Genomic DNA, 27,099 nt, shown 5'->3' with positions numbered 1-27,099 from the left:
TGTAATTTAAATGAAAATAAATAATGTTTAAATTTATTGAAAAAAATTGCAAAAAAGAATATAAATTTAAGTTTTAGAATTTAATTAAGAATTTATTTAAGATAATATGAGAGAAAATATAAAAGATACAAACAAAATAAATAACTCAGATATTGATCTAATTGTTCCATTTCTACTAAATATCAAAAAAGTTATTTTATATTTACTTTACTTGAATAAATCCTTCTAAATAAAATATTCTTAGGAGTAAATTTACATCTTTTATATAATCTGCCGTCTAACCTAATATCCATTCTTTACTTATCTAAAGCGCACTCAGGTAAACACACAAAAACCGTTCTTATGACACTTTAAACCGCAAGATTTTAACAATCGAATAGGACAGGCAATAACATACAAAAAAAATTCAAATCTCCATAAACATGTTTAAATGAATACATTTTGGAAACGCTTAATCCCAGATTAGTTAGCCCAAAATGGAGCAATCGTGCCCTGTTAGAGGACCACCCTCGTTTTTGGACAAATTGTGCACTTTTTATAAAGGTTTAACGACCGATTTGGATTTTACCACCCACGACCACGGGTCAATCTTCATAAGTAGAAGAGGTGTCTGATATTTAGGATAATCTCTAATTGAAAAAAGGTCCTTCCTATTTTATGTTATCTTACTTTTGGCTAAAATTTCGAATAAATTAAACTGCATCAGGTTATTTTTAGAAAAGACAGGGGGTGCATCCCCCTTGACAGATAATCTTCGAGGGGCCAGACAGGGTCACTACTTCCTAGTGCAGACATCCCTGGATCCCTGGCTGCATTTGTCCAAAATAACTGGCACTTTATTTAGATAATGCGTACTATTTTTAGGTGAGAGGGAAAGCGAGGATTTAGTATGTTAGTAGGTGGGACAAAGGTACTATTTTACCAGATGAGTTAATAAGTTAAACTTTATGCGGGAGTGTGATACTGAAGAGCCAAGGAAAAATCAACATCGAATATTTTTAATAAATATGCAGGATTTCCCCCAGATTAAATAATTGCACAAACGAGTAGCGACCATAGATTGATACTTATTAGATACAAAAACTCTATAAACGGTAATAAAACACTAAGTCGTCGACGGAGAGCGCCCTCTGAAGGTCGAGGAGTAGTAATAATCACAGCCTAAAATGAGTTTCAACCGTTATAATAGCGGGAAATTTAAAATTTGATTATGGCGCCAAATTTGATTTCACCCTACTACGTGCGTTTAAAATTATTAAGAAATGTGTTATTTTTTCAGAAACTACAATAGGCAGATTAAAAAAGTGTTAAATTCGAAGTTTTTTTATCCCCATCTTAAAAAACTTCCTATATGAGTACTATAATTTATATACATTTCCTACTAGATACATAGATCTAGGTGGTAGAAATTAAACAAGAAATATTCACAATGTATCAGATGTATTACTATATTATGAACAGATTATAAAAAAATATAAAATTTATACAGGTGAGCATCGTGTCTTCGTTATCGAAACATTTTTCAAAAGTAACGAATGTGTGATTACGACACAAAGAAATTTTCGTACTCACTTTGCACTTGGTAGACATGATCCACTTCCAGATCGCAAAACAATACTGTTGTGGGTTTCAAATTTTAGAGCTACAGGTTCAGCCTTAAAAAATAAATCAACTGGTAGACCCAGAAGTGTTCGGACACCTGAAAACATTGCAGCTATAAGAGAAGCAGTTGAACGATCTCCTAGACGTTCAGCTGTTAAACATGCCTCTGCTTTGCGTTTGTCAGACCGTTCTGTGAGAAGAATTTTGCACAAGTTCCACCCATACAAAATGATGATCGTGCAAGAACTTAGTGAACGGGACTGGGAAAATCGCCGAGAATGTTCCAATGATATTCTTCAAAACGTTCCACAAAATGCGCTTTTAATAACGAGTGACGAGGCTCATTTCCATTTGTCTGCGTATGTGAACAAGCAGAATTTTCGCTACTGGGCACCAGAAAATCCGCGGCAGCTCCATGAAAGGCCACTTCACAGCCAACGTGTTACCGTTTGGTGTGCTGTTGGTTCTTTTGGTGTTTGGGGTCCCTATTTTTTTGAAGAAGGAGGGGTAACGGTTACCGTAACTGCTGATCGATATGTCGACATGCTACGTAATTTTTTGGAACCAAAACTTAGGGAACTTGAACATCCGGATGTGTGGTTTCAACAGGATGGGGCTACAGCTCATACGGCAAGAAGGACAATGGACCTGTTAAGGGAAATGTTTCCAGTCCGCGTAATCTCGTTACGTGGAGACGTTGGGTGGCCTGCGCGTTTACCCGATCTTGGCCCATGCGACTTTTTCCTTTGGGGCTACCTGAAAGAGAAGGTTTTTCAACATCATCCCCGAACCATTGACGAATTGAAAGCAGTAATACGCCAAGAAATTATAGGAATATCGCCTCAAATTACTGCTCGAGTAATGGAAACTTTCAGAAATCAGCTTCGAATGTGTGTCGAAAGAAATGGTTGCCACTTGGACTTTATTAAAAATCAAAATGTGGGAGATCATTTTGCCGGACCCTGTACAATAAAAATTAATAGTTTTTTTTTTAAATTCGACAATGTAAACACTTACAATTTAATCAAATTAGAAAAGTTATAGTAAATGTATAAAGATGAATAAAAATGTAAGGAACTGACGAAAGAATTCTATAGAAGAATGCGAACTAACATCTGTGGTTCATATTCTTAACAGGTAAATAGAATCGTAAAATTTTCGTAAAGAAATTTTAATTATCCATTTTTATATTCCCAAGCAATAATTAAATCATCTTTAATTGCTTTCTAATAACTGACTAAGAGGAAGGTTTTACAAAAATCACTACTATTTATGCCTCTATTATTCAAAACAAATTTAAGAATATAAGCACTTTTAACGGTGTCAATACATTTATCAATTTTTGTTATTTTCTTTACAATAATATTTCTTTTACTTTTAGAACTGGTGGTGGTATAGATGGAGAAGTCCCTGCCTTGATGGGTAATCTTTCATTATAAACAAAAGCTTTTAGAATAAATAGAGACATTCATTCGATATATCAACTTCACAATCTGATTCAAGGGAATGCATTGACATGAAATTATTTTTAATAAGAGTTTTAAATGAACAAATTAAATGTGGATAGATATTCTGATGTAACTAAAGAAGTTTTCTAAACAATCTTGGTTGAATAAGCCAGTTAATATATAAACTTAATTTTTAAAAGTCTACATCTTAAATACAAGAATCTTGTATAGTAATGCTATTGAAGTAGGACCCTGCTATATTACTCAGCCCTGGATTTAGTTATTATCCTTTACTGTATTTATTTTTGAAGGTACTAGATTACAATCTGCCAGCTTGGTGCATATTTTTTGTCTGCTGCTAAATCTGATACATAAAAAGCTTTAATGTAAGAGACCATTTAGCACTTATATAAATGTCTAATTAATCACAATAAGTTTTTCTTTTGCTATATTGCCAGGCTTAAAAATCTGACCCAAAGATCAAACGTATTGGGATTGTTAATAAAACCAGAATATATGTGCCCTTTGCTGTACACAAATTTATAGCCAAAAACCAGCAGCTTTTTCTTCTAAGAATCAATTTCTCGTTTTTGTCGCTTACATTTGCACTCACAAAATTTGTTTGTTCTAGTAAATACCTACGCAATTGCAATATCGACAATATCTAAATTCAATTTAAAGTTTTTACTATTTTTTTCTCAGTCCTTATACAATAATTACAGTGTAATTCAGTATTTTTTTGTAAATGTTTGCTTACATTACGTACCAGCACACCTAAATAAGAACAAACCACAGAACTAAACGCCTAGAACAATTTGATGTAAATAGTGAAAATAAATTAAATTTGTTAAGATTATTTGCAAAATTTCATTAATGAAAATTAGTTTAGTAAATAAAGCTTAATAGTAGTAGTAAAAAAAGGTAGTTTCACCAAAAACCTTTCTATATTGAGCATATTTTATAATAAATTCTCTATTTTTTACATTAAAGTATTTGGTCTTAAATGCATTATATTACTTCGCTTGCTTCGCTGTCTTAATTCCGCAACAAGCTCTTCCAGTATACCAAAAAGGGATTTTATGGCCTCTAGCGGACCCTTTTGGCTTTCTGTTGAACGATTAGTCCCTCTATTGGCCACTGGGTGGTGATAGTTGCCGGGTAGCTCTTGCCTTTCATATTATATGCACTGAGGAAGGTAAATAGTACGTAGGCATGTGATAAAATTAGTGAAGAAACCTTAAATTTTTTTTTAAAGATCTAAACTGAAATAATTTTCGACTGAACTAATATTACATAATCTAGTAAGCCAGAAAATTACAGCAATACGTTTACGTAATGTACTACTCATTAGTGCAATCATATGTTAGTTATCCGTAGTGTAGCGCTCTTCCCACGATTTTGCAGCCATTGGTTGTTGTACAGAAGCAAATATTTAACACTATTTTATAGAACTGTGGCTATTTTTACCTTAAAATGTCTTCAGAAGTATATAAATCAAAGAACTTATCACAACTAAAGCATGCTTTAACATGGGTCTATCTAGAATGAACCGAAATGTTGACCTTTCCTCCTATATTGCAAGAGGAATCACATAAATCTATTTCTAAGAAAAAAAAATCAAATGGTTAAAACAATTTGATTTTAAGATATAGATGATATAGTTAGCTGATATATATCATTATTGTTAGTTACCATATATTATAATGTCTTGAATCAGATCCACACACTGCCCGTATGATTATTATTGTTGTTTTTTTTAAATAGACTAGTAAATAGAAAGTCTAAATTATTCATATACATTGTTGTTCATTATTGTTTTTAGTATGGCCTTATCGAAGTAGATCTTATGTTATTTAATTTTATTTTGATTGAAGTTCTAAAGAAAATTTACAAATTCATTCAAACAAGCAAATCCTTTAGGAAATACAGAGTGTATCAATAATTATATATTATTAAAGAGCTATGGTAATGCCGAGGATCTGTTTAAGAGATTTTGCTTATTTATTGTGTGTATGGTTTTTTACGAGTTAATAGTTAATATATTATTTTAACTTCTTTGGAAGATATGAATGAAAAAGTTGATATTCTATTAACAATGATTATTAATAAGAAAACCAGCGTAGAGTGGCTTAGAGCGAGTAATATCTTCTTTTGGTGAAATTAGCAATAACGAAATATTTGGCAGGACTATTTAATACGTATGCCTCCATATAAAAGAAGACCATTCATTTTTTGTCACTATCATAGTTCGACATAGTTCGATATAACTACCTAAACAAATTAAATTATTCTTCCTTTTTTTCTTTTTATATTCCTTTATAGATAATAAGACCCTGGGCTTAAATCATAATTTATTTCTTTAATGCGGTTGAAAATGAATAAATTTCAGGCAATTTGAGACTGTGGAGGTATTTTCTTTCAGGCTTTAAGTCCCTGGGCTTATATTAAAATTTATTTATTTAAAGCAGTTAAAAATGATTACATTTCAAGAAACTTGAGCTTGTGGAGGTCCACAGGATTAAAAGAGCATAGTTTCAACTGCCTGGACAAATTGAATAATTCTTGCTATTCTTCTTTTTTATATATTTCCTTTCAGGTTCTAAGTCTCTAGGCTTAGATCATAATGTAATTCTTCAAGACAGTTAAAAATTAATACATTTCAGGTAATTTCAGACTGTAAAGGTCCTTGGGATCAAAAGAACACAGTTTCAACTGCCTGGACGAATTAAATCATTTATCCTCTTCTTCTTTTTTATATTTCTTTCCAGGTTATAAGACCCTGGCATTAGATCATAGTTAAAAATAAATAAATTTCAGGTAATTTGAAACTGTGGAAGTTCACGGGATTAAAAGAACATAGTTTCAATTGCCTGGACGAATTAAATCATTCTTACTCTTCTTCTTTTTTATATTTTCTTTCAGGTTTTAGGTCCCTGAGCTTAGATTATAATTTATTTTTTTAAAGCAGTTAAAAATAAATACCTTTCAGGCAATTTGAGACTGTCGACGTCTACAGGATCGAAAGAACACAGTTTCAACTGCCTGGACGAATTAAATCATTCTTTCTCTTCTTTTTTTTTATATTTTCTTCCAGGTTATAAGTCCCTAGGCTTAGATAATAATTTATTTCTTAAAAGAAGTTAAAAGTGAATAAATTTTAGGCTATTTGAGACTGTGAACGTACACAGGATCAAAAAAATATAGTTTCAACTACCTGGACGAATTAAATCATACTTTCTTTTTTTCTTTTTTATATTTTCTTCCAGATTGTAAGTCTCTAGGCTTAGATTATAATTTATTTCTAAAAAGCAGTTAAAAGTGAATACATTTTAGGCTATTTGAGACTGTGGACGTCCACAGGATCGAAAGAATGCAGTTTCAACTGCCTGGACGAATTAAATCATTCTTTCTCTTCTTCTTTTTTTATATCTTCTTCCAGGTTATAAGTTTCTGGGCTTAGATTATAATTTATTTCTCAAAAGCAGTTAAAAGTGAATACATTTCAGTCTATTTGAGACTGTGGACGTCCACAGGATCGAAAAAATACAGTTTCAACTACCTGGACGAATTAAAACATATTTTCTTTTCTTCTTTTTTATATTTTCTTCCAGGTTATAAGTCCCTGGGCTTAGACGATATTTTATTACTTAAAAGCAGTTAAAAATTAATACATGTCAGGTAATTTGAGACTATGGACGTCCACAGGATCGAAAGAATACAGTTTCAACTGCCTGGACGAATTAAATCATTCTTTCTCTTCTTCTTTTTTTATATCTTCTTCCAGGTTATAAGTTTCTGGGCTTAGATTATAATTTATTTCTCAAAAGCAGTTTAAAGTGAATACATTTCAGTCTATTTGAGACTATGGACGTCCACAGGATCGAAAAAATACAGTTTCAACTACCTGGATGAATTAAAACATATTTTCTTTTCTTCTTTTTTATATTTTCTTCCAGGTTATAAGTCGCTGGGCTTAGACGATATTTTATTACTTAAAAGCAGTTAAAAATTAATACATGTCAGGTAATTTGAGACTATAGACGTCCATAGGATCGAAAAAAGACAGTTTCAACTGCCTGGACGAATTAAACCATACTTTCTTTTCTTCTTTTTTATATTTTCTTCCAGGGTATAAGTCCCTAGGCTTACATTATAATTTATTTCCTAAAAACAATTAAAAATTAATACATTTCAAGTAATTTGAGACTGCGGTCGTCCTTAGGATCAAAAGAACATGTGGACAACTGTCTGGACGAATTAAATCATTTTTGCTCTTCTTCTTTCTTATACTTTTTTGTTCCATGTTATAAGTCCCTGGGCTTAGATCATAATTTATGTCTTCAAAGCAGCTGAAATTGAAAACGTTACAGGCAATTTGAGACTGTGAAGTTCCATGGGATCAAAAAAACACAATTTCAACTGCCTAAATAAATTAAATCATTCTTCTTTTCATATTTCTTTCCGGATTGTAAGAAAATTTATTTCTTTAATGCAGTTAAAAGTTAATACATTTTAGGCAATTTGAGACTGTGGAGGTCCAGTATTAGCATAACTCTGAAGATAAACGACAAACTGGCAAAAGATACCTAAAATTTTATGATCTTAGTTTAACTGCCAAATTTAATGAAACTTCTTTACAATTTAATTAGAGTTGGGGTTAGAAAAAATATAATTATTTTAAAGAACAGGAATCTTCCATTCTGCTGAGTATATAAGCAACCGCATCGCCAAAATTTGACAATTGTCAGTTCAGTAAAGTAAAAGTTCGGAATATTGGCGTGACATTTAAATAGTTGTAAATAAATACAGTAAAAACAAATATTTCTAGTATGACTATTTTTGACTGCTTTAATTTGCAGCTGCCGTACCGGAAATAAATGCATAGTTTTACGTAAATCTTTTTGTTCTTATTACTAAATCACCATAACACTATTAAAACAGCAAAACTGGTTGCTTACTCTTAATTAAAATGTCCTCTAGCTATATAAGTAGAAGATAGGTGTCATTATACTTTTTTGAATTTATAAAATATTCTAGAAAACAAATTATTTCTTCTAATTTCACTTGATCTAACGGAAAAAATTACCTTAACAAAAATGTCAAAACAATATTTAGGTGTAAGTCAATTCTACAAATAGACATTAACATTGCAATTTTTAAACATTTATCTTCTCTAACACCTAATCCTTAACATTGTAACAAAAAAGTAATTATGTCAAAGGTATTTTATAGAAAAAATTGTATTTAATTCGATCCGTTTCGAGTGTACATACACATACCGACGACATGTGCGCGAGCAGCACATTTTAGCGAAAATCCGGGAAACTAGCAACCGCAACTTCGGCTCTAATTTATGTGGGATCAATAGGACCTGTTCCACCTGCTGGAACGGATTCCTGCTTCGCTCCAAATGGACCCATTAGTGGTTTTTCCTATGTGATATACGCCTTGTCATTCGTTCGATATCTTTCGTGATAAAGCGTATGTTTAAGGGCTTTTTAATTTAAAATGTATATTATGCAAACAACTTTCTCTCTTATCTATTTTCTACTAATGCAGTTTTACTGTAGTAGTAATATCCTACACCAAACTCCTATTACACCGTCATATACTTTTCCAAGCAACGGACCCTAAAGTCGTGGTAACACAGGGTAAGACTATTACCTGTTTATCCCACACTTTATACCCTGGAAAGCAAAAGGGTTGCGTTCCGAATTGCTCACTAACTTTCCACTTAAAGGGGCTTCGGAGAGCACTAACTTGGCAAATAGTTATAGGTTCCTGTAAACTGCGCTTAATTAAAGTCCCGTTTTGAAGTTGCGATACGCGGCAAATGGCTGCTTTATGGGGTTTTTGGTTGGATTAGTCCTTGGGGAGGATTTATAAGTAAATTTAATTCGGTTGGTTTTATTTAAATTTAGAGTAGTTTAACACTTTGAGGTGCATAAAACAAAACATATCTGATCTTAATTTCATATTTTATTGTTGGGTATAACTTAATAGAATATAGAGTGCATTCCTCTAAATTAGTTCCTAAGCTTGTACCTATAAAGTTATTAATATTTTTGAGTTATTTGAGAGTGTTGAAATAATTGACACTAAAAAATGTTATGTGGTTAAAGACTAGCGTGCCCCATCTCATAATAAAATATTTCAAATATATTTTAGACAGATGTTGGCAACGAATTAAAAAAAAAAAATCTGTATTTAAAAAATAATATATCGTCTTAAAGATAGGGAGATTGAATTATGAAACTATAGGTGCAATACTTAATAATAATGATTCTATATTTTAATGTACGTTTATTTTTGGTTTACATCAGATGTAAATTTTTGGTTGAACTCCAACGACAAATATCGGATAAAATGTTCGCGTGATATACATTATTTCCGATAAAAAATAGCACAACTACTGCAAACTTTCATAGCGATACGCCTTGCTTTCGAGAAATAAAATAGGATTATCTCACATTTTACTCGAAAACCTTAAGGTTATGTGAGAAAAGTATAGATGTAAAAACTATAGATTTTTTTAACACCTATAATTTACTAAAAAAAGCATTTTTTCTCAGGCAATTATCTTCTGCAAAAAACCCGTTTTCATTAACCCTATCCTTAACCCCCCACCCACCCTACACAATTTGCCAGAAAGAAATCGTTTAAAAAAATCATTGTTTTCCAAAATCATACGCATGAATAATAACTTGTTTTGTCGTTAATATCTAATCTAATAACACAGTTTTTATTTATATTTGGTATAATTATATACATGTATATTAATTAATATTAAATACAAAAATAGTGCAATTAGATTGGATATTATGAACGAAAAACGGGGATTTTTCAAAAGAAATTCTGACTGGGCAAATGTTATTATATTATCCAATATTTATTTGAAGAACACTATTTATTTAAATTTGATATAATTTTATCTATAAATATTTAGTATAAAAATAGTGTTATTGGATTAGATAATATGGACGAAAAACGTGATTTTTCAGAAGAACTTCATCAAAAATTTGAGGTGTAGTAATAGAGTGTTTAAAAACTAGATATGTAAATCCCGTGTCATTTTTTTTAAATGGCAAAATTTTATCCATTTTGTCACAGCAAAGCATATGATATACCTTAATTCTACAGTTAAATAAATATACCTTGATCATATACGGTTGATAAATATACCAAAACCAAAATTTAAGCAAAAAATTGTTAACTAAATATATATTTAAAGATAACAATATATGATGTGTTGCTTGGGTAGGAAAACCTACATAAAGACCAAAAAATATCAAAATCTTAAAATAAGGAAAGCGACTGACGGTATTTGAACGTAATCTTTATTAAAACGAAAAAAACAGGAGGTGGACATTTAAGTAACAGTTCATTTAGTTGTAGTATCAAAAATTTTTATTTGCTTCAATCTACAATCACCATACAATTAAGTATTGGTATTCATACTATCTTTTATCTATTTTAAATATTTTAACATAAATAAGACAAGAACACAATTTTGACACTAGTAGGATCCGTCAGGGCGACTTTTAAACACGAGACAAGGGAATAGACCGCAAGTAGATTTATAGAATAACATAGATGACATAAAAAAAAATTTTTTAAAAGTATAATGTAAGCTTAAATTAAATACTAGGGTTATGCTTTTTAAACAATTAATAAAACATGTAAGAATTTGTTCATTATTAAGAGAAAGTAAATTAAAGAGCTTGACATTAAAAGTGTTCAAATATAACACTAAACGAAAGAGATAGATTAGACTCTAGTTTAATCGATAGTGGAAACTGTCAGTTATATTAAGTTAATTATATTAAGCTTAAGAAAACGATTAAGTTACGTACTTTTGATCATGAGGACCTCTTGTAAGCATAGTATATATATATTTAGTAAATGCTTATATCTTGAGTTGAATAAATGATGAATTGCCGAGTTTAATAAACAAAAAGAGGATATTATATTTTACAATCAATAATAAGATTCCAAGATAATACATGAATTACTGGGATATATCTTTCACATTTGAAGAACATGTGATTAAGGTCATCTATAACGTGTTAATTAAATGTAATACTTTTATTTAAATAAAATGAGCTGGATAACCGACATATTCAAATTTCATTCTAAATATAGTGGTTATAAATTGCCTGGATATATTTAGGTGTTTATGCACATAATATAAAGGTATCTTAGGTACCAACTGTTTATGTTTTGTAGATTATTGCTTATTAATATATGTTTTATTATTGCCGTCACATCATTAGAGTCTAGTATAGAAATTCCATTACTAATACTATCTTTTACTAGCTTTAACCCAAAAAATATAATCCTTTTTTCCATCAGATTTATACGGCGAACAGGTTTTTAAATTTCCGATATTACGATTACATCAACTTTATACGACCATAAACAATATCTTTTCCTAATAGCTAGCAACATAGATCTAAAGTCTAATAAAATAACAAAACTCTTCTGGTCATTATATTGAAGTATAAAATTAGGTGTTTCTCTAATCGATGGCTTCACTTGAGAAGATGTTCAAATTTATATGTAATTTATATTGACATTGTATGTTGTAATGTTGCTCCTTTTGCAGTTCTTTCAACATCCATATAAATATATAAGTCTTACTGATACGATAAATAATTACTGACTTGAGAATGTTCTATTATATTGTAGCATTTTTTACATTCGTTAACCTAATTTATTTAATTTATTTACACACTTACACTATGAAAATATTCACGACTACTAGTGATGTATTTTTACTGTATTTTTTTTTAGCTATACAAAAAAGTACAGAAAATATTAATATATATTAAAAATATAATAAATATTATTAAAATATAATATATATTATTAATATATATTATAAATATTTATATATAAATCTTGCGTCAATATTCCGAACTTTACTGAACTGACAACTGACTTCCATCAGCGATGCGGCTCCTTATATACTCGGTATAACGCTGTTCCGGAAGATTCTCGCCAACCTTCGAGACGTTGTGCGATGTGCCACTTTTGTCATTCGTGATAGAGACGGAGAATTAGCTGGTTTCTGGATTTTTACAATATGTTAAATAATCCGTGACATCAGGATATTTGATCAATTTTTTTGCAGAGATTCCAAATCGTCAAAGAATTAATCTACAGTATCTAATATAGGACAAGTGTCTCGATCGACCTCGGTTAATGTGGGATTGCGTTGCCAGTACTTGTTTGTTAAGTCATAATTATACAATTGATTAATTTTGTTTATTAACTGGGTGTCTAAAAATATATGCTTGATAAGAAATGTAAAATCAAGCATACTCCTTTGTTATTGGAATGGTGGTTTTAATACTTCTACTTATACAGAAAAATGTTTCCAATGTATTGGACTCTGATTCTAAATCACATTCCCACCACGTCTTAGTAACATATTATAAATCATGTAAGCCTCTTTCACATTTGAAAACAAAAAAGAATATTGTTAGTACAACATACAAGAATAAAACTAGTTGCATGGTTAACCGGCCTCATGCTACAAAAAAATATACTTTTTTGAAATTTTTACATACTGCGTAATCTAAAACTATTATCTAAATTTAGAAACTTTATTACTACTAAAAAATTTTTTTAGTTGAAGCTAATAAAACCGTTCTTCTATTTGGCTTTCTTCAAACCAGCAACACAGCAACACAGCAACAAATCACTGGCACTTAATCCTGTTCGCCCAATACCTCGTCCGATTCCCCCTACGTATATAAGGGCGGCCGTAAACTACCGCCTCTTCGCCCGCCCCCATCTGGACCACATGTAACAGTCTCCGGTAATAATGCCGCCCCGACCAGCCCTCGTAATTAAGCGGGTTGGGAGCGTGCTAATTAAATACAGGCACACACACACACACACATTCACGTTACCAACATGGCCGCCGGTCTCCCCTTTTACCCCCTTTGCTTGTTTCATCCCTTTCCTTCACCCCCCTATGCCCCTCGCTTGCCTGCCTGTCTGCCCGGTTGTCGTCCTCTCATTCCGGAGCTACCACAGAGGACCCAAATTAATTTTGGGATGTTCACTCGTAAGTTACGGCCTAAATGCATGGTTTGAATGTTAGGAAGGTTAATTGTGGAAAACAAGTTGAACCGGATGACACTTTGATCCTATTTAGAATATTCTAAACTTTCAGATCTTATATAGAAAGAAAAGCGATATCATCGCCCTCTTTCGCCTTTTATATAATATTTCACTAAACAGTGCTGAATTAAATTTATTTTGTCGGTCATTTACTTAAAACTTAAAAAATAAATACTTAAAAAATTATTAGAAATTCAAGTACAAAACTTTAAAAATGCTGAAATTAAAAACAAATTCTGACAATACAATTGTGCACCTTGAGTCTAACAAGAAACATGCAAGGTGATCCATTTTAAGCTTTATCAGAGGTCTTTGCTATACTTGAAATAGAAAACAAAACAGGAAGCATTGGAAGGTAACAAATGGATTTGTACATTTTTGCTCATATTTCTACATATTTATGATATTTTACTCTACCTGGCATGCTTAGGCCCTATCTTTGCCGTACGTCTTGTGGACCCACCTTGTATTAATTAAAGATGAAATGTCAAGAAACCTGGTTAAAAATATAAATTCAGTAAAAGTGTATGAAAATTCTACAAAATAATGCAACAATTAGTACAGCTATACACATCATATCGTATCGTGCGCCGGTTCTAATTTCTCAGCCAAATGTAAGCTGTTTAAATTTACTGTTAAGTTACATGTCCCTGTTAATAAATACCTTACAAAGGACCCTTAATAGGGGAAAGGAATAGGAGTCATTTCGCTTAATACTCCCTTTTTATCTTAGTACTCCCAAAATGAATATTACTTTATCCTAAAAATAATATATAGTTTAATTACAGAGTGATTGGAAAGCAGAGTTCTTAAAATAATCATTGATCGGTTATTATACCGGGCGGGCCATCGCATAAGGCATTACTGCTAACGATTTTTTTTCTTCAAAAAATCCAAATATACGTCAATTTTGTTTGTACGGGTGACAACTTTTTGCCCCAAAATGTATGCATAATCTTCAACCCCTAAGTGGAGGTATCATCCCCTAATTTTTTTCAAATAAGAATAGAGGATTAATTAAACCCTGTTTTAAAGTGCAATTAATTCCCTATACGGTGCTGCTTATTTTTTGAAAATCGTTTCACTCGTTTAGAAAATATGGAGGCTTTAAACTTAAAAAACACATTTTTTAAAAAACGCATAAATTTAATAAATTAAAAAAAAAACGGAATTAATTAAGTAAATACTGAAAATGTTGCCCACCAACCTCCATACAGTAATACAAATTATCTTCAAACCGTTCTCAAACATTCTGAAGAACTTGCGGGGTCAGTTTGCGACAAACATCAATAATTCGTCTTCGCAGGTCTTCTTATGACGCAGGTGGATTGCTATTTTAAGAATAATATGGAGGTGCACTGTCTTATTGAAAAAACAATTAATCCAGGATTGTTCTTTATGATAACTGTTAGGGCTGGGTCTACAGTTCTTGTTTTCTTTCTTTCTCAGCCTGTTCTAATCCACTCCTGGATATAGGCTTCTTCCAAATTTCACCACGTCTCTCTGTTCGTAGCAGTCTGTATCCAGTTTTTTCCTGCGATCCACTGATATCGTCTCGCAACCGTCTTTGGAGTCTTCCTACACTTCTCCTAGTCTTTATTGGTTGCCAAATCAGTATTCTGTTACTTCATCTATCTGGATCTATCTGGATCTTGTGTTACTTGAAGTTTATTAATCGATTTACTGGTTAATGCCATTGTTTCTAAATCATACATAAGGACTGGCAAAATGCATGCAATAAAAACTTTCCTTTTAAGATTTATGGAGGATATTTTTAGGAGGTCCTAAGATTTTAGTATAATTTACCAAATGCCGCCCAGCCGAGGCTTACTCTTCTGGAGATTTCAATCAATCAATCAATATAAGCTTTATTGTCATAAGAAATCTTGTTGACAAACCTGTAAAAAAAAACAAAAAATGAACAAACCATAATATAGTAAGAATAGAATAAAACTAGATTTAACATATAATACAAATAAATAAATTACAATATAAAAATTCAAACCTAAATTCACATATACATCGATAAAATATTAAAACTTTAATATTAAAGCATGTTAAAAAAGGACACAGTACATTTAAAATCTCTCTGCTAAAAAATCTTCTATTTCATAGTAGCCTCTTGCAACAAGCAATTCCTTTACAATTTTTCGAAAGAGCTTTATGAATCTCTTTGATATCTGCAGGAAAATGATTATACAGCTTTTTACCATCGAAAATAAATTATTTTTATAGGTAAAGTTACATCATGTTTTACGTTCTTTGCATGAATCCCTCGCTCCAATTTTGCAGATGATTCTGATAGCCCTTTTTGCAACACAAAGACACTTTTGAAAAGTTTGTCACAACATGCACCCCAGAAACATAATCCATACCTTAGATTTGATTCAATTAATGCAAAATAAGTATTTTTGGCAACACTAAGCTCACTACCTTAAAAGTATAAGAATTTGATGCTAGTTTATTGCTTAGTAGCCTAATATGGCTAAATTTTTAATTTATTGTCTATGCCTATTCCCAAAAATTTATTTTCATTCAAATTTTTTAAAGTATTTGTACCCAAGAATACTTTACTTAGGCTGCATTTCAAATTTATAATACTGGTTTTGGCAATATTTAGAGTTAATTTATTACAGTCACACCATTTTTTATCACAGCAATGTCCCTATTTATTCTTTCATTTAGATTTGCAGCATTAATATCGTGCTACAGCACTGTTGTATCATCTGCAAATTGAGTAAATGTTCCTGTGATCTTTAGACGCCATTTCATTCATGTACAGTAAAAACAAAATCGGACCCAACACGGATCCCCTCTAAAAATGAAAAAATGTATTGGATCCTTTGGTCTCTCGAAACCCAAACTGCTCACTCAGAATTATACTTTTTTGCGTCAGATATGATACTGTGCTGCTTTTTACTAATTTTTCAATAATTTTGGACAGAGTTGAGAACAATCATATGGGTCTATAATTAAAGGGAGTTTCAGGATCACCACCCTTATGCAAGGGAATTACTCTTGCTATCTTAAGACATTCTGGAAATATGCCTGTAGAAAAAGACTGATGTATAGCACTTACCAAAGTATCTAAGGCAGCATCAGAAATATTTTAGAAGTGGTACATTCTTTTTCTTACACTTACCTGTTGTAAGAAAAAGAATTTGACTCACCTTGGTAATCAAAGTATTGATGAAAATCACAAAAATTTGGAATTTTACTTGCTAAGTTCCTACCAATAGTGCAGTAAAATTCATTTAATTGATCAGGTTCTATATCTGATCCTAGGGATAAAACATTCGTTTGATTTCCTCTCAGTTCATTGACCACTTTCCAAGCTTCTCTCTAAAATATTATCTTAAATCAGATAATATTCAGAGAGAAGCTTAATCTTTTTTGAGATAATTATTTTTAGCTTTCTTAATAATTACTTTATACAAAGCTCTATATGTGTTAAAATAATTAACAAAACTGTTGTTATTTATAAAAAATTTGCAAATATAGTGCAGTGATCTGAGGTTTCTTGCAGATACCTTTATTCCCTTATACCTTAGTTCTCTTTTTCTAACCTAATTTTGTGTCCTAAGTATATTTACTCGGATACGTTTCGGTTCTATAGTATTTTCCAATAAATCCAAGTACAAATTGCCTGTTAAATTTCCAAAAAGAAAGAAAGGACCCACAATGGAATCTTCAAATATACCAGTCCACACGTTCAATTTTTGAGGGTTTTGTGTGTGCACCTCGTGAACAACCCTGGGGTTGCTGTCAGACCTTTGGGCCAATTAACTACACCGTTTAAAAAAAAACGTACACTTATCCGAAAAACGCACATTAAATAGGACATTAATTAGGACATAGACACATTAAATAGGATTATCCATGGCAACTTGGGCCAATACTAATACCTTCATTGCTTCATTTACCACGGGATTTTCATTTTGCTTCTATTTATTCGTAACGAAACCTGTTTTCCGAAATTTTTTTATTCATCACTTCATGGACTTACATCCAATTATTGAGTGTGAACGGAAAAGACAATTAAAAAAAAGTTAATGATATAACACAAAAACTCTCGATACAAACAAAAACAGCTCTATATATATACAAAAAAAGATCTTAATTAGAAAAAATGACAGTAGTATAAAAATAAAGAACATTTGTAATTTAGAAAAGTGTACTTTTTTAATAGCTGCAACACCACAGTTACAAATATCACATTGATTTTAAACAGAATTATATGTGTTGCATACTCTACGCAGTAGAGAAAATTTATTAATGTTTTTTCGAGGTCTTGATAGGTAAAACATCGTGGTTTTCTGGCTGATATGCGAGGCAAATGAAAAGGAATTCATTCAGACAAATAAATCATGTTATTTACCAATTTATGTAAACACTGCAAATTAGTAAATTTCCACCTTTTCTCTAGTGTAAGAGATGAAAATTATCCAACAGTTGTGTGATATGTGGAAAACCAGTTTCTTGGTACACTCCGTCGCACTTTTCGTCGAAATTTCAGAAATCTTCTTTTGATATTTTCAATATCATTAATATGGTTTTGGTAATGAGAGAATAGATCTGACATAAGAAAAATATAAAAGTTTTAAATTAAGAATAGCTCTGAGATTCTGAGAGTTGTGTATTATGAAACCCAACATTCTGTGGCTACGTTTGACAATATCTGTTATATGTGATTAAAAGGAAAGAGAATAGTCAACAATTATCCCCAAGTCTTTAAAAGCTATTGATCTGGGTACGTTAACATTATTTATAGTATAATCGTAAAGAATTAGGTTTTTCTTTAACCTAAAAGAGACAATATTACATTTAGCTGCGTTTATTGGCAAGCTATTGTTTTTGCACCAAGTATTAAGTATATCTAGGTTATTTTGAAGTATAATGCAATCTATATTATTGTCAATTTTATAATAGAGTTTTGTATCGTCCGCATATAATAGACGTTTCACGGTAAGTTGATCAAATATTTTATTGATAATTGATATAAAGAAAAGCGGTCCCAAAAGTGAGCCTTGTGGGACTCCTGAAGTGGCAACCATAGCAAGGAGAATACCATGATCAAGTCTATCAAAGGCTTTGCTACCAATTATTTTTGCTACTAAAGGTGTTTGTCAAGATAGCGTTCATTAAATATCTGCGATTTCTACATGCGAGTACACCATAATTGTTAAAAACATCTAATACACATAAACAACAAATTAGTCAAAAGAATTTATCCTTAATATTTTTAATTTAATACACCGATACATATTTAAATAAAAGCGATTTACTTATTTGTATTTTTGACAAAAACGCTTTGGTGGTATTTTAGAGTTCAATATTTTCTAAACGAGTTGACTGCGAACACGAATTCTTCATGTTTGTCGCGAAGTGACCCCACAATTTCTTCAGAATGTTTGAGAACCGTTTAAAGCTAATTTGTATTAGTGTATAGAGGATTTTTTTTTTATTGATATAACTTATGCATTTTTTAAAAAAGTTGTTTTTTTTTAAATTTGAATCCTTTATATTTTCTAAACGATTTGATCGATTTTCAAAAAAAAAGCAGCAACCTATAGGGAATTAATAGCACTTTTTAATAAGGTATAGTATAACCTCCATTTCCATTTAAAAAAATTTAGGGGATAACACCTCCACTTTGGGGGTTGAAGATTTTGCAATAATTTTTGCGGGCAAATGTTGTTCTCCTTCAAAGATTATTAATGGTTTTTTGGAAAAATAATTTTTGCGGTACGTTTTCGATAGCCCACCCTGTATTTAACTGCATTCACTTAATTTTGAGGTAACTATATTCCTTTAAAAGGTATTAAGCAAGATTAGATCTATTTCTTGTGCAGTACCAGTATATAAAAAAAAACTATTTATTTCTTTATGTTTCCTTACTCAAAAAACATAAAAAATTCATATATATATTTCGGCACATTTAACATTTAATGGCAATTAATACTACTACTACTACTACTACTACTACGATGCTCATCATAGCGAGTCATTATTTTTTTAGGAAGTTTAGTTCTTTAGGCGGTGAGGAAGTAGCAGCTACGGAGCTTCAAATGAATAATGCATCATTTATGGAGTAAGTTCATTGAGACGGAGGGCTGACGTTGTTGAAGTTCCCCTTTAAAAGTTTCAGTAATTTATTTTTACTTGGCGCAAGACTCCGCGCCCCACTTTTTCAAAGACGCGCCGTCGGGGCCAATGTCAAGGTTACATGCTAAATTATTTTATGACGAGAGTCGCTTTTAATTTTTACGTGATCGTGATGAGCCTCCGCACACTTTTCGAATTGTCATTTTATGAATGAATTTTTTTTACTTTAGAAGTTAATATAGTGATCCTGTAGGATGGTAGCATCTACCAGATAGAATCCCATCATTTTTTCTTAAACAATGCTGGTGTACAATTACGAGACAATTATGGATTATTTTTAATTCATCTCTTGGTTGAAGTTGTTTTTGTGCACCGTGGAAAAAAAACTAATTTTAAATCTGGGAATACAACTGATATGACGAATTATTATGCTGTACGTAATCAATCAGTTACAGTCAGAGTTATCGAAATTATTAGACTAGGCTGGAGTATTAGAACTATTTTTAATCTGAAACGATTTGAATTTTTAAAGAACATATCTCCTGATGCTAATATGATTTTGTACTGTCACGTATTCAATAGTCTGGATAGGGAATTCCAGGTTAACTCTATCTAAGCTCCTAAAGCTTTTGATCGAGCCAATTATGGGATCCTCTTAGAGAAAATAGAGGTATCCTCTTCTTCAGGGGATACCTGAATTTGTTCGAGGAAGAATCCAAGTAGTCAATTTTGAAGTTCCTATCTTGTTTTGCCTCCTTCTAATTTATTTGGCGAAATATTCAAAAAATTCCAGTGTTCTGATGTTTACGGATGATGTCAAACTTTTTAGAAGTATTTAGTCTTTAATGATGCTGCTCTCCTACAAAAGAATCTGCAACCATTTTTATATGGTGTGATTTTAACAGGATGTCATTTAATATTGCAAAATTACTTTTTTAAAGTAGACAAAACCTGTATATTTTACTTGCTTAATAAATAACCTTCCAATTGACTATAAAACACAAGTTTCAGAATTGGGAATCTGAATGGATTTAAAATTATTATTTGAGGGTCACATCAATCATGTAACAAAATAGGGAAATGAAGACGCTTGGTTTTATTCAGAAGTCAAGTGTTGACTCGTCTATGTTTACTTTCAGAATGCTTTATTGCTCTCTTGTTAGACCAGTTTTGGGTCAGTTGTTTGGTCCCCATCTTATAAATGTTACATAAGTTCTTAATACTTGCTGCATTTAAAAGTGGATATCACAAAAACGAATACAAGTATCAATAGATGAAGGATAGTTTAAATATGCCACACTACTATTTTCTCTATAAAGTAATATAAACTTTTCCCAGTTGTTGTGTTTTAGAATGTCTTCTCCAAATTTATCTCTAAACTTTTGTAATACCATTTCATCACACTAATATCGTCATTAATGAACCAACTAGATGGCTGGTTTAAAGCGCTAATGACCTGCTAGAAGAAATAAATATGTTTGATTTTAAATTTAGTACTTTTAAACATAAACTAAGACAAAATTTGTGTGTCTATATCCTGTACGTTACTGCTGTGTTTAGAGCTTAATAGTATACGAAAATTAACACAGGTCTCTTCAAATCATTCATTTCTTGTGGGCCATTACGTCCTAGTTAATAATAAGGATATTTAAAACCTCTTTTAATGCGATGTTTAAATTACACCGTACCGAATAACCTTTTCAGTATGTTTCATCATTCACATTAATTTTTTGTGTATTTTAGTTAATGTTCAGCAATTCATTTTCTCAATCATTCTATAAGTTAACCTATTAATTTGAATTATTGCTATAATTTTTATAGTAATTTTAAATAAATGGGTTTCCAACTTGCTTATAATTACTTTTTTTAATATTATATAAAATTATCACAAATGATCTTATTAGCATATAAAAGTAAAGAATGATCCGATTACTCCTGTACGAGAACTCCAAGACAAGTTATACTGCTCACTCGTTCTATCGTTAGTTGTTGGTTGATTATAAGCGAACAGTTATTAATGTCTTTGCTTATAATCATTAGTCTAGCATTTTTAATATTAATGTCTAGGCTATATAGTAGTCGGCGCTATGTTATTCTATTAATGAGATTTTATAATTGCATGTCTGCATAACGAACATTATTTACTTTTTCTCCATTCAAAGATATTCATAAATTTTTGTGTTCTAAGGCTTCTCTAAATATAAATTCTGTTTAACATCCCTTTATTCTAAGTTGAGAGTCAGACTTCAAGAAACAATTTTTTACACTTTATAAGCTTAAAACAGAAAAGTGAGACGTGTCAAGTACGAGATTCATGCAATTTATACTGTCCTCAGAGGAGTTAAATCTGCACAAGCCTCTTTTTTAAGATCATACAGTAGTATGCATGGATTTTTTTTGTTAGATGGTGGTTTCAGATAAATAAAAATTATATTTTGGTATATATTAGAATTAGTACATTTCACAAGGTTAAAAACGGAGTGTAAGATGTGCAGAAAGAACTTAAGTCTGCGTAAGCCTCTTCTTTGGGACCAGACAATATGCATGCACTTCCTTCACTGAATGCTTGTCTTATACCGAAAATTAATTAAATTAATATAAGTCCTTAAAATGTATTTGTTCTTATTAGGATAACTTGACAATTATATTCAATAGTGTTTGTAAATTTTGGAATGTGCTTGTTATTAACAGTTATTTCGTTTATATTAACTCCCCTTCTATCTAAATCAATCTAAATTTTAAGGCGGTTAATATAGCCCTAGTTCTAGATAAAGAGTCTACACTAAAATATAGACATTTTTTTTAATACTTTTCGTAATTTTGAATATATTTCAAAATTTAAAAATTGTCTGGCGCATTCACCAATTTAATAGCAAGAGTCCATGTTGTATGTTAGTGGAGATTGTTTTAATACGTCCAATATATTTTCAGATTTAATTAAAAAGAATTACAGGTACCTTCACCTAATTATATTCAGGTTTTTGGTGTTGCCAGAATAGCATTATACGTAACAATATACTTATTAGAAAAACCAATCTCTTATACTCCGTAAGTTTAGAACAGAAATGTGATCAGGTCATTGAGGATTTTGAACTAGGTAAGGATACCAAAGTATTTGACTGAGTTTCTTATAGAATTTAGTTCAGAAAACTCGCTTCTCATAGTTTCCACTCGAATAGTGTTTTACTAGTGGATTTTTAGGAGGGCAATAATGAAGGATCCATTATAAAAATATCTGTTTTTTTTAGTTCAAATAATAAAGTTTAAAAGATAATGTTAAAAGTAAAAGTGAAACTTGTTACGTTAAATAAAAAAAAATAAAAGTCAGCTGTAAAGCAGGCGTTCAGCGGGGCGCGAAAGAAAAGAGTTAAAAAGCGCGGTCTCAGGATCGATTTTTAATTGCAGCCTTCGCCTTGACTTACTTATTCAGATTTTCATTAAGAAGAGAGTGTTGAAAAATAGGGCAGCGAACGACGACGAGACGCGAAAATTTACTATTTGTTTACTTTACGTCGGAGACAGAACGGAGAAAGAACGCCCGCGAAAAGAGTACGGCGGGGGAGGGAGAGACTTAAGATGACGCTAAATTCATAATTTATTCATTTAAGATGGGGTGAAAGAACTACGTGGCGATGACTGTGAGAGGTGTACGGGATTACAAAATTATGTCGGTTTCTTTTTTGGTTTATTATTATTAGAGCGAAGCTTTAATAGAGGGGCTCTCCCGCTGGATAGTTTGCGCACAAAATTCAGACCGGTCGGACAAAAGTGCTTATGACTTTGGTTGTATTTAGGTTAGAGATAAGATGTTTCCCTTTTTATAATCTAGAAATTTGAGGCTACAACCTGCTTACTTACAAATTTTCATTTGTTTTTTTTTCGTTTAGGATTAAGACGCCTTTAAAGTAAAAAAAAATGTTTGTCCAATTTTTTCAGTCTTGATTCGATACAGATCGCAATAGTTCTTTGAATATTATGAAACTCTACAGATCATTTAGAGTTTCGTAAAACAGTGCGGTATCTTTCCGGAAATAATGATTCACAGAAGATATATTTGCCTCATTGAGAGCTACAAATTTTATGAAGACATTTTTTTTTAAATAATTTTTTTCGATAGAAAAATTTAAAAAACCTTAAAAAATTTATTTTTTTAAGTTTTTTTGATGTAAAATTTTTATGGTGCAAAATTTACTTTCATTTACATACTTCAATTACACCATTCTTTTCAAATAAAACGCGTAATAAGCGTATTAGGTTTACCGCTATCATTTATACAGGGTGAGCAGTGCTCAGTCAAAAATACCCTTTTTTACACTTCTTTTTTCAGCTTTAATAACTTTTTAGTGGCGCCACTTAGAGCTAAATGGCTTATAGACTGTTATTAGCATGCGATAAGGAGAATGTTTTGCAATATTAACCGTACTTCTAAGTAAAACCGTTTTTGAGTTATAAATTTTTTTGACATTGGAAATTTATTGTGCGCACCCTGTATGTGATAGATAAACTAAAACCAATCGAGCCGATGCGCCATTTATTTTACTATAACATACTAAAATTGAATGTTTTCGCTATTTTTACAAGTACCCTAAAAGTAATTTTTTTTTAAAAAAATGTCCAAGCACGAAAAATCGCTAAAAATCACCATGCACATTGGATTTTCGTCGAAAAAAGACACTTTTTATAATCGAAATTTAACTACTAAAACCGAATGAAATCGGTCCAGAATTGATGTTAGACTGTTCCTAAGGCTTTATGCTATTTTTCCATGTATCAAATCATAAGGTAAAAACCTTTTTTTACACCCTAAAACATCGTCTGAAAATGGTCGATTTATAAAATGCTTAAAATACCTCAGATCTTCCTGAAATCGGTATGGAATTAATAAAGAGACTCTGGAGAATCCGAATATATGCATATCTTTTACCAAATCGTCTTCTTTTAGCCGTGATAATTCGGCAAAGTTTTGACGTTTTAGAATTTTCCGTGTATTATTATAATATTCATGCGACACAGTGGTCTATACAGGACATTTTGCTCCCACAAAAATTACACATACAGTGGGTCCTAGTGATAAAAAAAATCCCCTTTAATAGGTATTATTATTTAATGTGGATTTTTTTTTTACTTTTTTGTTATTTGCTTGATTTGAATGAAATTTGGTATTTGAGTTTGACTTAGGGTATAATTATTAATGTTTTGAAATATTGAGTTTTAAGGTTATGTGACTATCAAAATTTTTATCCTATGGGTCCGATTTGATTGAAATTTGGTATTTGGGGTTTATTTAGGAAATAATTATTGATTTTTAACAAATTTTTGAAATATTGGGTTTTAAAGTCAAGTGACAATCAAAACTTTTTTCGCATTTGTCCGCTTTTATTAAAATTTGCTATTTGGAGTTTATTTAGGAAATAATTACTTATTTTTAACAAATTTTTGAAGTATTGGCTTTTAAAGCCACCTGACAGTCAAAACTTTATTCCTGTGGGTCTGATTTCAGTGAAACTTGGTATTTGAGTTTATTTAGGATAAAATTCTTTAAGTTTTGCAAAGTTTGGAAAAATTGTGCATATGTGTTTTTACGTCAAATACTGCAGTCGTATTATGTATTAAAGCATACTTAAATTAGAGCGGAGCTCTTATCAAGGATCTGTAAAGCATGATAAAAGCTCCCCTACCCCAAAAACCGTAGATTCAAAGCTTGTAAGACATATAACGCGGTGAGTAGCGTTGTCGGAGCAACTGCTCGACAATCTTCAATGGATTTTTAGACTTGAGCTTCGCTCGTACTTTTTTTTATTAATGACCGAGTTATCGATTCATTTATTAAAAATTCTACAAAAACTTTATTCATTTCCTTTTTATATACTGAAAATCGCACACGAACTGGCTGAACACATTTTCAGTCTTGTGGATTCACCATATATTTTGCAAAGTGACAATGGCCACGAGTTTGACAACTTGGTGATTACAAAATTTCTAATCGACTTGGTGATTAGAAAGACACTCACAGAGCCAATGCTCGGTAGAGAGAGTTAATTAAGATGTTCGCTATATGCTGATTAGTTTCAAAGTAATTGGCAGAAGTAAATAGGTTAATGGTTTAAGAGATGCAGATTTTCTATGAGACGTTTTTCATAAATTGTAAACTGAAGAAGACTTAGAAGAATTAATCACTAATATGGAAAACAAACAAAATGACAACTATGATGATAATTTAACAAATAGAAAAAATGTCGAAAACGAAAATAGCAACGCCGACCAGAAAAATCAAGACAATAATAAAAATTAAGCTTATGATTACAGTGTGGCAGACGGTGAAGTTCAAAATAGCTCTGATTATTAGATAACACAAAGCGGTAAAAGAATTTTGAATCAAAAAGAGGAATCACATTTTATGTGATGAAAATTCAAGCAACGATAATGCTGTGTGAGTCAAATAAAAGATATACTCCTTTAGAAAGTGGAACTCTAAGAAATGTGTTAGCAATTGTTCTGAAATGATGGTTTGTATAAACTGAGTGCTGAGAGTGGGTTGTAATAACCTTTGATATCCAGTTTTTCCTAGTGTTTACTTTCTACTTGGGAGTAAAATCCTTTAGTAGTATGTCATTTTGGTTATGTTTGGTATTAGTGTTCATGATGAGTGAAGATTATCTTCTGAAATTGTAACCTAGTAGGTTCGATTATCGACCATATTGGTTCTTTTTTTTTTTTTGAAAGAGTGATAAATGAAACACTTTCTTAAAAATGTTCTTTAAGATGTTCTGTCCACCATGGTGGACGCTAACTAAGGCTGAGATCTTTCCAAGATCTTAAGGTAAAACACGTGGATAGATGGAACCTTAAGATCCACGTGTTTCTTTTAGGGTCTCTAGCGTTCCTTACCATATATGTCCTCTTGTTAAAGCCAGTTAATCAATTCAGTCAATCAATCAAGTAATTAATTTTTGTAATTTTTTTAATTAAAATTTAATTTAATTTTCAAAAATCCAAAATTACACAACATGCATTCGACAGTAACCATAGAATAAACTGCAATGCTTCCTCAAGTTTAGCAAAGGAACCAATTTCAAAATTACGTAAACTAAAGGAAAGTGCATTTATATTTTTAAATGAAGATAAATGCTTAGCTACTTGTTCGCTTGATTTTAATAATACATGGATTCCTTTGCTAAAAAGAGAGGTAGAACAGGGTATTCTCAAAATTAATTATTAATTTAAAATATTTGATATTCATATATTTTCTATCATTAACTTACATTAAGATTACACCCCTTTAATTTTAAAGAAGCAACCCTTGAATTTTTGTTATCTTTTAAAACAGTTTGTCAAACTATTAACAAACCGTGAAATTATATAAAAAAAAAGTATTTAAAGTACTGTCGAATTTTGAAGGAGAAATTATATAGCGGGAGGTTTGAAAGATAAGTATATTTTGCTTATATTTTTAATTTAATTTAATTTTACCTTGATAACGGTGGTAGATATAACTACCGAAACATTGGTTCAAATTAGATTTTGTAGTATTTAAAGGAGAACTATAAGTGCCTTTTACGCCAGTCTCCAGTTGCAGTAAGGATACTTGCTATTTATTTGTTTTATTTACCTAACTTTATTACTTTAATAAATAAATTCTTTAACTTTTTAACTCAAATAAAACTGTTTAACAAACTCTCTGAAAGAGGTTTAATTTATTAGTTCCTTACAAGTACCTATATAACTTTGACCAAAGGTAGACATTTTGCTTATTCAAGTTTATATAATCATAAAAACAAAAGTTACTTAAAATAGGAAGGCAATGAATAAACAA

The sequence above is a fragment of the Anthonomus grandis genome, chromosome 8 (assembly GCF_022605725.1).
Source record: "Anthonomus grandis grandis chromosome 8, icAntGran1.3, whole genome shotgun sequence".
Lineage (NCBI taxonomy): Eukaryota > Metazoa > Arthropoda > Insecta > Coleoptera > Curculionidae > Anthonomus > Anthonomus grandis.
Note: the sequence above shows the minus strand (reverse complement) of the source record.